Consider the following 12,742-nt stretch of genomic DNA (forward strand, 5'->3'; position numbering starts at 1 on the left):
TTATACTTGTAACAGTACATATTGTAAGCCATTTTTCCTTTAAGATGTCTCTTTATCTTGCATTCTGTATGTACCCTTCATCTCAAGATATATTTATTAAATAATTTATGATGCACTTGAGGTTTTTTGCTCCCCCCCTCCCCTTCCCCCCCTTTGGGGTGGAACAAACTGCTGTATGTCAGCAACATGACTTGTTAGGACATGAATTAATGCATAATGCCTAGTTGATACTGCAGTGCAAAGATCTGAGAGACAAAAAATGCACCTTTACATGAGATTCATATCTTGACATTGGAGTGGGCATCTCTTCCAATAACTTATTAAAACTTACTGAAGCTGTTAGGACAAGAATCTTAGTCTCATCTGAAGAATGTTAGTTTCTGAAATAGTGTTTTATTAGAAATTTCATGCTTTGACCCTGATAGAGGATCAGAGATTACCTAAGGAATTACTTATGTCACTTCCTGCTGTACCTTACATTTCCATGTCAGCTCCTGTAGTTGGTATGTGATCAACTGTTTAACTCTGGGAAAAATAAATAAAACAAGAAGATTAAAAGATATAAATTTAAAATGTAGAAAAACTTGAAATTAAATAAAATTTGGAATAGTTCATCTTTATAATAACTAATGCTAACAAAAAGAATTTTTTAGTTTCTCAGACTCATAATGCAGTGATTTGTGTCTTGAAGGGGAGAGACATTTTTTAAGCATTTCCTGATACTATTTGCCAAACTCTGTTAAATGATTTGCCGAGTGGTTTCAGGGCTCAGTTATTGTACAATTCTTCAGTGTTAATAAATCACTCTTTCATCTGGAATGGAATTACCAAGAAAATTATTTCTCTTGATATTTTCTTGGAAACAGTAATCAATTTTGTGTCTCATGACATTTGAATTCCATGATGGTTGTGTTTAATTTTTTTTAACATCTGTAATCATTTCCACATCATTTCTTTCTTTGTCTTTCACAAGAACCTCTAATATTACCAGTAGCAGTTCTGTTTCTCTGTGTTGTTCTTTGCCATATTAATTACCTCATTGGCTCTCCCTTGCCATAGGGGAATTACATTTTTCTTCCAAATTGTGCAATTTTAAAAAATAGGTAAAATAAACTTGGATCCATTTGTTCAAACCTTTGTTCGCCCTTTCAAACCAGAAGAAATAATGGTGTGCCCTAAACTTGGTTGTTTTCTTTTTTTTCCAACTATGTCAGGTGGTCTTGTAGAAGATAATACTTGTCCCACAAAACTTGCCTGACTTTCCTATTGAGTGAGCTGCATTCACCCAAGCTATGGTATGTCTGAAGGAGGAACGTGTCTAAAAAACTAGTGATTCTGTAACAGTTGATTCTGATTCTACATTAAATCTGGGAGATGAACTGGACCTCACATCTAGTAACTCTGCTGTAAAGTCATGGAAGACAAGATGGGTCTTTGGGCCTTGCAGTCCCTCTCCCTGCCTGTGCTTTACTGTGAGTAATTCAGCTTTTGAACTTTAAATGCCCCAGGATGAGAGTTGCAATTGTATTCCTTGAGAAACTGTCCCTTAGCAGAAGTCCAAACATGTGAGAAACTTTTTCTTGTTCTTCAGACTAAGAATTATCTACCTTATTTTTATTGAACTCTTCTATTTTTTTTTCCTGGCTACAATTCTAAACATTATATCTGCAAACATGTATGACCCTGCTAGTTGTTGCTTAGCCAGTTGCCTTCTGACAGCATATTTGGTGTCCAGAAAAGTCAAAGGAAAAAGCATATTTTTTTAGTTATTGTGGTTTTGCAAGTATTTTTTGAATAACTTTTGGTGAAAATTTTCTTGAAACAGAACCTTTTTGTAAGGTATAAGATGCAGTAATAAGAATTCATATTTTTAATTTGTTGCAACTTCTCCAAGTTGTCTACTGTGTTGTTGACTCAGAATAGCTTTCAGAGTAGGAGAACTGGATCTCAGCCGTGATGCTTGCATAAGAAAATAAAATAAAAAATAGTCATTTTGGTTTTTTTCAGTTCTCTGACTGTGTAGATTCTCCTCATGCTAACCTTTGCAATCTTTGATTTAAAAGTGCTACACAGAAGAAAGTCCACTTGTTAACAAAGCTTAGTTTGCTTGTGGTGGAAATTAAAAACATATCTAACTGCTTTTCAAACCAGAATAGTGAATTGTGTTACAATACTGAGAAGGTTGATACATAAAGGAAAGCAAAACCAAAGAAATACATGAGAAATCTTGAAATGAGAAATCTTGAAACTCAGATTTATGAAGTTACGATACATGGTAGCTTTGTTAATTCATCAGAAAAGAATGTTATTTTTTTTAACTTAATGAGCACATGAGTCTGTTTATCACATGGCTCTATAAATAAGTGTCTTTGCAGATGTTTTCTCTTTGTTGAAAATACTTTTTCTCTCCTCAGGGCATGCTACACTATTAAATTAAACTATGAATTTCCTTGCTTATTATAGAAGACATTTAGAACACTGTAGCAGGCATAGCACTACCATAACTTTTTAATATCAGTTTTAAGAACTATTTACAGATTATTTCATAGTATAGCACTGATATATTTTACCTGGCAAAACTTTCTAACATCAAATTTACATTTTTTGTCTAATATCAAATGTCATGTTGTCAGTGTTACCTCAACAAACCGAGCTGTTAATGACTGCACAGTTTCTTCAACAGGCAGAATAAACACAATCACAAAACTATTTCTGAAGAGGCTTTATAAAACTCTAAAGAGCAAAGGATGATTGGAAAATCAGGAGTTACAGTGTAGTTTAGGAACTCTGAGTTATAATATACTCTGATATGCTCCCATTTATTTTACGTTTCAACCTGAGATAATTCATTATTCCTGTCTTTTACAGTAAAATACTGAGGTCACTTGGAAACTCAACAATTAGTGAAGAATAATAATAGCTTTCATTTGCATGCCCTGTTTAAATGTGGTACCTACTGACTTCTCAGTAGTGAAATTTGTTCAAATCTGGGTCTACTGACTAAGCTCATACTCAGGTAAATATTACAAACATAGAATGTCTTTGCCTTCCAGTCAAGGTTGGCCTGTATTGATGCTTGCAAAATTAAGCAGTTGTCCCATTATTTAAATATAGCTAGAATATTTTAAAACTACCACTGTTTGGCTTGTGCTTCTATGCCCCCTTAGCACTCCACCATGTGGGCTTAGGAGCTGTTGATTTCCTCTTCATGTTTTTTTTACTACCATCTCCTTTGGGATGGGGTGGTAAAATATGAAAGATCTTGGGAGTAAAAGTCATGGGGGAATTACAATCATAGAATCATGAAGGGTTTGAGTTTGAAGGGACCTTAGATATCATCTATTTCTAACCTGCCATGGGCAGGGACACCCCCCACTAAAGCAGGTTGCTCAAGGCCCCATCCAACCTGGCCTTGAACACCGCCAGGGATGGGACATCCACAGCTTCTCTGGGCAACCTATTAGTCACATTGTGATATATTGTGATATTAGTGAATTAGTGATGCTGCAATCAATATTACTTTGTTGATGTCTTTGCATGTTTTATAGTGAAAGTAATTATGAAGAAAGTCTGTCTCTCATTCTATGTTTCTTGTCACCCTCTCTCTATCACCAGGTATTTTAAAGCCTATTTCTTAGTAGGTAGCATATTACAGAGCGGGGAGTGGCATTTTGCAGAGCTTGGAGAATATGTTAAGTTTCATACTGTTTCTTCTAGGACACATTGTGTATGTAGAGAACTATCATAACCTAAAAATATTTTGTTGCCTTAAAAGCAGACAATATAAGAAGCCTTCTTGTATATTGTGAATCTGAAATCGAAGTGGAATTCATCTTACATCACTTTGTAAATACTGTGGTTTTAAAACTGTGGTTGGCAGATTGTTCTGATATTGGCATTTCATAATAAAGTTATATGAGTTTTTGAGAACAGGGCAGTATATTCTCTGCCATGCCAAAACTAGGAAGTGCAGCTCCAGATACTGCAAGTTCCTGCCAGACAACACAGTTTGTATTAAATCATCCAACCCTTACATTGATACTTTGCTGCAGTGGTCTTTTGTGCTGTTCTTCCTTGTGTAGAGATGGTTAATATGGATTTGTCCTTGCAAGAGAAGGTAAATAGGCTAAACACAGTCATCCTGGTTTACTGCTGTAACATCAAGGCACTGTAAAATCTGCAAACAAAGCAAATGGGAGAGAAATCTACAGCTTTCCTAATCCATTTACATAAATCTTCAGCTTTTCAGCTCTATTTTTATGTATAAAGAGAATACCTCATCACTTGTATGTACACTCTCTTACCTTTCCCATGCACATAATTTTAGAATTTTTGAAGTGTCAGGATGCCTGCACATCTTTAAATATTTTAATTATGAAATCCCTTTTGATTGGTTGAAATTAACCTCCTGCTAAATATACACAAGTAATGATGGTTGTTGGCTAATTTTTATATCATTGCTGACAAAACAGCAGATGATGAATGATCTGACAAGTATTGCAATATTCTGGCAGCAATTATTTGTTTAATTAAATTATAAGTGATAATGTAGGGTATGGGCTGTTCTGCTGTAAAGCCTGTCTGTATGGGTAATTCTCAGTTTATATCCCCCTACTGAGTGCAAAATTCCTTAAATTCAATTAAATATTGGGTTAGAGTTGCATAACATGTAACAGCTGGCCTTTTATAAATTCATACTCTAGATTATGCAGAGATAACATTTTGGAATTGAAATATCAAGCATTTTCCTGGGTTTTTTTCAGCCATGCCAAAACCCACAGTATCAAAATCATAGTTTCTCAAGGTCTTGGAAAATAAGTTAGGTATGATTTTAAAACCTGCTACCTTGCTAACAAGGCAAAAGCATAAAGCAAAGAGACAAGGTAACACAAATCAGCAAGTCATCTGCTTCTGGTTCCTCCCAAGTTTCAGCTGACTTCCAACCAGGCCTGTGAAGCAAGCTGTGAGAATTATCTTCCTCTAGGCACTAGGCAGCAGTTTCCAAGTCAGCTTGCTCCACAATGCCTGCAGAAACTTGGTAAAAAAAGCAGATTTTATCTTGCCTGGGGATTGTAGTCTGCTGCCTATAAAGATGGTGTTGACAGTGTGTTCCCTATTAAAATTGCAGTAGTACAGTATACAACTTATATAATTATCCACTCAGTAATAGAACTCTTCCAAGCATGTCCTTACCAATCTCCTTTTAATATAAGGAGGGACAATAGCCCAGGGGTTTATCTGAAAACACCCTTTTCTGCTTTTAGGATATCCTTGACTCATCAACTTCACTTATTCATTCATATGCCTATGTCAGATAGGCAGGTTGGAAAGTCTCTGTTCTGGCAACCGATCCCCTGGTACTAGGGACCATTGCCTTGCACTTGGGAAAAACTGTTTCTAATCTTAATGTATGTCAAGAGAATCACAGAATCATGTCATTTGAAAGGAAACTCTTGAGATCATTTAGACTAACCCCCATGCTCAAGCAGTGTAAGCTAGAACCAGTTGTCCAGAACTGTGGTCATTAGATTTTTAATACTGCCACAGGTGGATATTCCAGAGCCTTTCTGGGCAACCTGTGCCAGTATTTGACCACTCGCACAGTAAAAAAGTGTCATCTTGTGTTCAGATGGACTCTCCTGTGTTTTTCTTTGTGCCCATTGCAACTTGACCTGGTGCTGACCAATACTGGAAAGTCTGGCTCCCTCATCCTTGTTCCCTCGCATCAAGTATTTATAGAATTATAGAATAGTTTGGGTTGGAAGGGACCTTTAAAGTTCTTCTAGTACGACTTCCCTCATGATGAGTACGGACGATGCTCTGCCACTGAACTATACCCCCCCAACCCATTATGCCCATTGATGAGCCTGAGCTTTTTCCTCTCCAGGCTGTAGAGTTTCAGCCTCTCCTCATACAAGAGATGCTTCAGTCCCTTAATCGTCTTTGGGCTGGACTCATTCCATTAAGTCCATGTCTCTCTTGTACTTGGGAGCCCAGACCTGGTCATGCAGTGCTCCGAACTGTGGCCACACCAGTGCTGAATAGAGGGGAAGGATCAATTCCTTTGACCTACAGGCGTTGCTGTTCATAGCCCAGGATGGTGTTGGCCTTTGTTTCTCTGAAGGTGCACTGCTGGTTTGTGATCAGCTTGTTGTCCACCGGGACCCCAAAGGCCTTCTCTGCAGAGCTGCTTTCCAGCAGGCTGACTCCTAGTGTATATGATACCTGAGTTTATTCTTCTTCACAGTCTTCTTCAGGACTTTGCATTTCCCCTTATTAACATTCATGAGGTTCCTCTTGAACCAATTCTCCAACTTGTCAAGGTCCCGGTGAGTGGTAGCACAACCATGCGGTGTTTCAGCCACTCCTCCCAGTTTTTCATCTGTGAACTTGCTGAGCTGCACTCTGTCACATCATTCACATCATTAGTGGAGCTGTTAAACAGCATTAGCCCCAGTAATGATCCCTGGATTACACCACTTGTGACTTGCCTCCAATTGGACTTTGCGCTGCTGATCACCACCCTCCAAGCCTGGCCATTCAGTCAATTTTCAATCTCTCTCACTGTGTAATTATCTAGCCTTTAACTTGTCGGCTTGTATATGAGGATGTTATAGGGTCAGCCTTACTAAAGTTGAGGTAAACGGCTTTAGCTGCTCTCTCCCTGCATCCAACAGGCTAATTCACCTTATTTTAGAAGGTTATCAGATTGGTAAAGCATGATTTCCCCTTTGCAAATGCATGCTGACTGCTCTCAATCACCCTCTTTCCCTTCATGTGCTTGGAAATGGTTTCCAGGATTATTTTCTCCATCTTTCCATGGATATAAATTGCTGCTATATTGTTTGTCTGCGGTTGCAGAGCTCAGATAATAGATAGGAAAGCTCTTCTGTTATTAATTTTATTTTAGAGACATCTAAATTATGAAATCCTGGATTTTCTAAAGTGTGTCTCAGTTATCTCATGGAGATTAAATTGAAAATTTGTCTTGCAGACCGTGAATGGGAGGAGGCATGGAAGAGGAGTGAGTAGAAATCCTGTAGAACATTACAGACATTTGGAGACTAAGGGGAGAGTTTGTTTGGGATGTGTGGACAAAACATTGTGTTTGCAATAAATGCAAGACTGTCTGTTTTTGGTTTTCGTAAAGTCTCCTGTTTGAGCAATTCTACATTGCAATTGACTTGATTAAAAAAATATGTCTAACATACCCAGTTAATGCTGATATTTATTTTTTTTTATTAAAGCATAATGAAACCCTGAAGACTGACACAAAACCAGTGACCTTACAAAGGTTTGGCTATATTGCTTGAAATTTTTCCTTCAAAATTATTTACTTCTATTTTGGTTTTTTAAGATTGTGGCTAGACCAACAGGAATATGTGAGGCCAGTTCCCCTATTCCATTCAGTTGGATATTGCCTCACCAGGAGTGGATCTGGAGGATCTTGTGTGGGCAGGTGAGATGTTGCTTACCAAACTAATAATGACAGAGAGGGAAAGAAATTTGAAATCTGTCTGAAGATGCTTCAAAACAATGCATATTGTGATAGCTAATTTTCCTTTGCTTGCTAATCAAGGAAGACAAAATCATTCCTGCTGCTCAGACACTTGTTTTTTTTCTTTAGTCTTTCCCTCAAACATCAGTATCCCTTCTCTTTTTTAGATGTGAGGAAGTCGAACAAAAATCTAGGTGAAAAGGTAATTGGGCAAAATGAAATTATGATGCTTTATAAATAATCCTGTTTTGTTTTGAATATACTGAATATACTCAGAGAAGTTATGTGTTTGGATGTAGTGTATGTAAAATCAAAGGTCGAAGAGAAAATTTGAAGATAACTGACAAAAGCTTTTTGCTCTTGTGATTGAAGGTTAAAAAAAAAATTCATTGTCAGCACCACATTGTTAATAGTGTTGAACAGCCTGATTACTGCAGCAATTAAAAACCAAAATTATGAAAATTAGCTGTGCTGACCAGATAGAGAGAAAATAATTTTTTCTTATTAATATGTCCTGTTTGTGAAAATGCTAGTTAAGAATTCAATTACACTTACTCTTGTGAGAGCAAACGCATCAAACTTCCAAATTCTTTCTTTAATTATCTTTTATATCCCTCCTTGCAGTTTGGAATTTTGTCGGGGAACTGGCTTATGTATTTACAGAACTGGTTCTGAAATTTCTTCATCCTGTTCTGATCATTATCTTTGTCCTGCCTTTTCTGCAGTAGTTTATGACTTAACTCGGTATTCCATCTGCTCTTTCTTTTTAATTTTGGGTTTTTTTGGTAAGCATTTTCCTGTAGTACAAGAATAATACATTTATCATATCTTCTGTGAACAATTCTATTCTATTCCATCTCTTGCAAAGTGACTGCAGGCACAGAAGTGGAGAGTTCATCAGCCATAATGAGGTTGTTTGATACAATAAACAACTGAGAGATAAAAGCTTATCTCTTATGAATATGGTTTATCTCATGTTATGAGACACCTAGGATTTTGAATATAGACGAGTGACTGGTAGTTTAAGGTCAATCCCTATATAAAATTTAGTGTCTACCAAGAAATGTCTGAAACGTGCTAGGCTGGTTTAACTGCTTTTTCTGTTTGTGTTCAGTGCTGCTCTGTTTTGAAGAATGCTGTTAAGGAATATACTTCTAGTTGCTCTCCCACTAGAAGATATACAAAGTTTGTAGTGTAAGGAACCAGGTGAAATTCCGCAATTGCACTGGAGGATTTTTTTTTTTAGTAAGTTCAGAACTGGCATAATGTGCAGGCATTGTGTGATGTTTCTGAAAGCCTAGTTATCTTTAATTCAATACCATCCTGAATCTTAGAATTTGCTGTTGTGACAACTACCATGCTTGCATATCCCTAATTTCATTTACCTCTTAAGAAACTTGGTGTATCTGTTTCAGGCAGCTAGTTTCTATTTTCATAGTAGAAGAAAGAAAACAGAAAGGAAGATAAGAGAGAGTCATTATTTTGTGATGACAGGACAAATGGTGTTGCTTTAGTTCTTCTTCTGTTATCCACAGACCTAAGAGTAATTTTGGAAATATTCTCCTGGTTTAAGAGTTATGTCCACTGATTCTCTCCTTGTAATAGTGCTTAGCATTTTGATTGTTCAACATTCAGGTAAAGCACAGTATATATAGATCTCTTGGGAAATAGTGTTTGAACTCTAGAACACCCAGATTTTAATTTCAAATTTAATGGATACTGTTGGCAATTTTATTTTTCTGTGTTGTCTTGCTGGTTTTATTTTCCTGTGGAAGGATTCTGATCTCACAGTTCTACAGTCAATTGTGCTTTGGCATCTAGTTCGTATTTTCCCAAGAGACACAGTTCTTGCTGATTACCCCTCATGGCTGAAGGAAAATGCAATGTACATTTTAAGGCTCGTTCCTGAAAACTAGCTTCAGTGGGATGCTTACATAAGCAGATGGTGGTGTACCCTGTTTTTTGAAGGCATTTCTGGTACAGGGTGTGTCATTTTCTGGTCAAAACCATTAGCTGTCGCTGTTTGTAATACTATTAGAGTTGGGGGTTTTGTTCTTCTTTTATGGGTTTTCTTTATTACATGTTACAGTCTCCTTTCTGGATTGTTTTGTGTTTGTACTGGTTTAGGAAGATACTGTTTCTAGACATTCTGCAATATTTTTCTCTTGTATCTGGGCATTCTCAGAAGATGGTGTATCTTTATAGAGGGACTTGGAAAACCATAATGTATGAGGTTATTTGTGATTTTTCTAATATTTACATATCTCTCAGCCCCATATGCTGTCTTGTTTCTGTTAATACTTTCTTTCATCTCCCACATTCACAGTGCAGGATTAGATTGTACAGGCCTCTTCTGAAATTATTTGCTGATTCACCTTTGTTTTGCCATGTGAGTGAGATTGTGCATTCTGAAAAATAACACCATGGTATGGCATGGAACTTATTTTTATTGAATAATTTTATGTAAGCAGCTGTAAGACTTCTGGAATAGATGGCCTCTCATGCACAGCCCATTAGATACACCAGGGGATTCCTTTGTGTCTCGTTGTTGATCTAAACCAGATGTAATCCCTCAGATCACATATACTTATTCAGCATGATAATCATTCAAAAGAGAGGTTAGCTAACATGTTTGTTGTTGCTTCTGTTTTGTTAGCCAAAGTGATGTCACTCTTTAAGGAATTGGACTGATTCTTATTGCTGAGTCTGGCCTTGACAACATGCCTATGCTCACTGCTTGTTGCATCCTTGACTCACTACAGTGCTTTTTCTTTGATCTTTCTGTGTTTTTAGGCTTGTTGTACTTCTATTGCTGTTTAAGTCCTAGGGCTATTGCAGTTTAATTAGAGCTCTGGTTTGCTTGTTTTTTCTCGCATTTTATTTTGCTAGAAAGTCTTGTGAATCTTAGATCCTTATCTGATCTGATTTCTAACACAAACAATGATTAGAGACTCAATTTATTGAAGTTAGGATGAACACAAGAGCATTTTCCCCTCTTTAATGCTTTCTGATGTTCACTCTGGACAGCACGTTCTTCACAATTAATGTATTTAATTTTTCTATAGAAGCCTGATCGGTAAAAAACTTGGATTAAAAATGTATATGACAGAAAGGAAGCAAGGCAAATGCAGAGCCCAATTACCATTCCCTCTCCCATCCTGTTGATTTTTTTTTTTCACTTAAAAGTATGAGTACACAATTTATGTAGAACTCCTAAGGAACTAGGACCTTGCAAAGCCAAAGGTAGATGATGGAAAATATGTCTATTTCATTGACATTACACCCATGTTCAGAGGCTGCATCTTCTGCTATCTCCTTTTAATCTGCCTTTGAATCTGTTGATCTGCCATGGCCACTGCTACTATTTTTTGTCAAGGGAGCCCTGTCTTTGACATTTTCAGACTTAAGATTTTATCTCATAGATTTCAGAAAAACATGCCCACCAAGTGCAGTTTGCTTTATTGTTTAATTATTTCTTTGAAAACCTTTCCAGTTAAATGAAAAAACAGAGCCATAATTTGTCCAGCTGCTCAACCTTGTCATCAGGGACATGTTCCAGGGATAAGCAGGATTTAGCAGAGGTTAAGGGGGAACATTTGTACAAGAGCTACTTGTTAATATATTAGTGACGTTTGACAGAAGGATTCACTTTGGGCAGGAGCTAAGTGTGGGCTTGATACATCAGCTGATCTCTGACAATAAGCTCCATTCTAAACTAGATCTCTCGAACTTTTGAGGCTCATCAATTTCTAGAATAGAATTTATTGCTTTTTGAAATGATCAGGTAAATGCTTACTCTGATAAAGATTTAATGGAGGAAGTCCAGTGTTCATAGTAATTTTCTGACCTCGAGAAAAATGCAGTGGAACTACAATGTTAGCTTTTAGTACCTTGACAGCTTCTTCAGAAATATGTTTTATTTAGCATAAGCTCTTACACATAACCTGTGTCAGTTATGTCTTCCATGTTAACTGCTAACACAGGATGTGATATAATGAAAACCAGAGCATATCTGAATTAGATTTGGCATTGCTGCAGGAAAGAGCCAGTTAATGTCCTTGTGTAATGCTTATGTAATAGATTAGATTCTCTGCCTGACTATTCTAGTTGTCTGTGGTGTATATAAAAAGCTTGCCAGCTTGTTAGTACTCAATTAGCTCATTCACCACGAGTAAACTAGTTTTCTAGCTTATAGGAGGAATGCGCTTCCAATCCTCTAATTGGTTTATGCATATAATCTTTTCCACACACCAACAAGTGCAAAAGTTGACTTGCTAATAGAATCAGAGAATAAAGTGAGAGGGGAGAAAAGATAAAGAAAGATATAAACTCAAGCCATATGGACAGTTTGTACATTAATAGTACCATTTGTTGTTCCTTCAGTTCTTTTTTATTACTTGAGAAAACAGATAAATCTTAATATAGACAAGAAGAGATCACAGTCACCTAATGTATAAAAATGTTTGGTTTTCGAAATACACAGTTGCTGTCAAACCAGCTTTTTGTATAGATATTACTGTAACATTTTACAGATTTTCTTTTAAATGCTTTAAAAGGATGAAAGTAGGCTTTAGTTATTGTTATCAGTTTTTAATAGGAAATCGTACATTTTATAAAACATATAAATCTGGTAAAAGAGGAAATTCTCTCTTTAGAAAGTACATTTGGAGATACCATGTCAATATTAGTTCAGGGTCATTGAAAAATTAGCCTCTTTTATGGCATAGAAGATGACCTTTTAGGGTTTTTAAATGAAAAAATATAATAATCTCATGATAATATTTTTAGTGGACCTACTGAGCAGGGGCTCTTGAAACAGAATTTCTTCAAGCGTTTCTTTAACTGTCGCCATTGTCAGGAGAGAACCAAGACAGTGCTGGGCCTTTGTTATTGTCTGGTTCCTGCCAGGGTAGGGGCTGTGAAAGTTAGAGACAGAAGCACTGTGTCTGTCAAGAAATGTCATCCTGAGATGGGACACATACCTTCCAGACTTCAGCTGCTTCTCCAGCCTTTCTTACTAGTCTTTATGACATCAAAAACTGCAGCAATGCCTCTTCTAGAGTTAACCAGAACTATGGTGATGCTTCACTTTAAATGTTGTTATTGCGGCCCCTTGCCTGAGTTCCCATCTCTAAAGAGTCTTGCCATTAATAAAACTTCAGAAATTCTTGCTCCAAAGTATCAAACCTTCAGTACTAAGGAAAACTTGGATGCTTTGTAAAGTTGTTGATAACATCTACTTCA

At 36.7% G+C, this 12,742-nt stretch overlaps 1 protein-coding gene across 3 annotated transcripts in view; it reads left to right on the forward strand.

Moving 5' to 3' along the window:
• Window positions 1-1,205: 1,205 nt before the first annotated feature.
• TRMT9B (tRNA methyltransferase 9B (putative)) overlaps window positions 1,206-12,742 on the forward strand; it is a 98,405-nt gene continuing 86,868 nt past the window's right edge. For 2 of the 3 annotated variants that reach the window (XM_027676450.1, XM_027676448.1), the window contains exon 1: window positions 1,206-1,295. The gene's annotated coding sequence lies outside the window, so the exon portion shown is untranslated. Of the gene's footprint in view, window positions 1,473-12,742 lie in introns of all 3 variants that reach the window. The other variant, XM_027676449.1, reaches the window with a different exon arrangement.

Source organism: Neopelma chrysocephalum, unplaced genomic scaffold, assembly GCF_003984885.1.
Source record: "Neopelma chrysocephalum unplaced genomic scaffold, ASM398488v2 Primary Assembly neopelma1_42, whole genome shotgun sequence".
Taxonomy (NCBI): domain Eukaryota; kingdom Metazoa; phylum Chordata; class Aves; order Passeriformes; family Pipridae; genus Neopelma; species Neopelma chrysocephalum.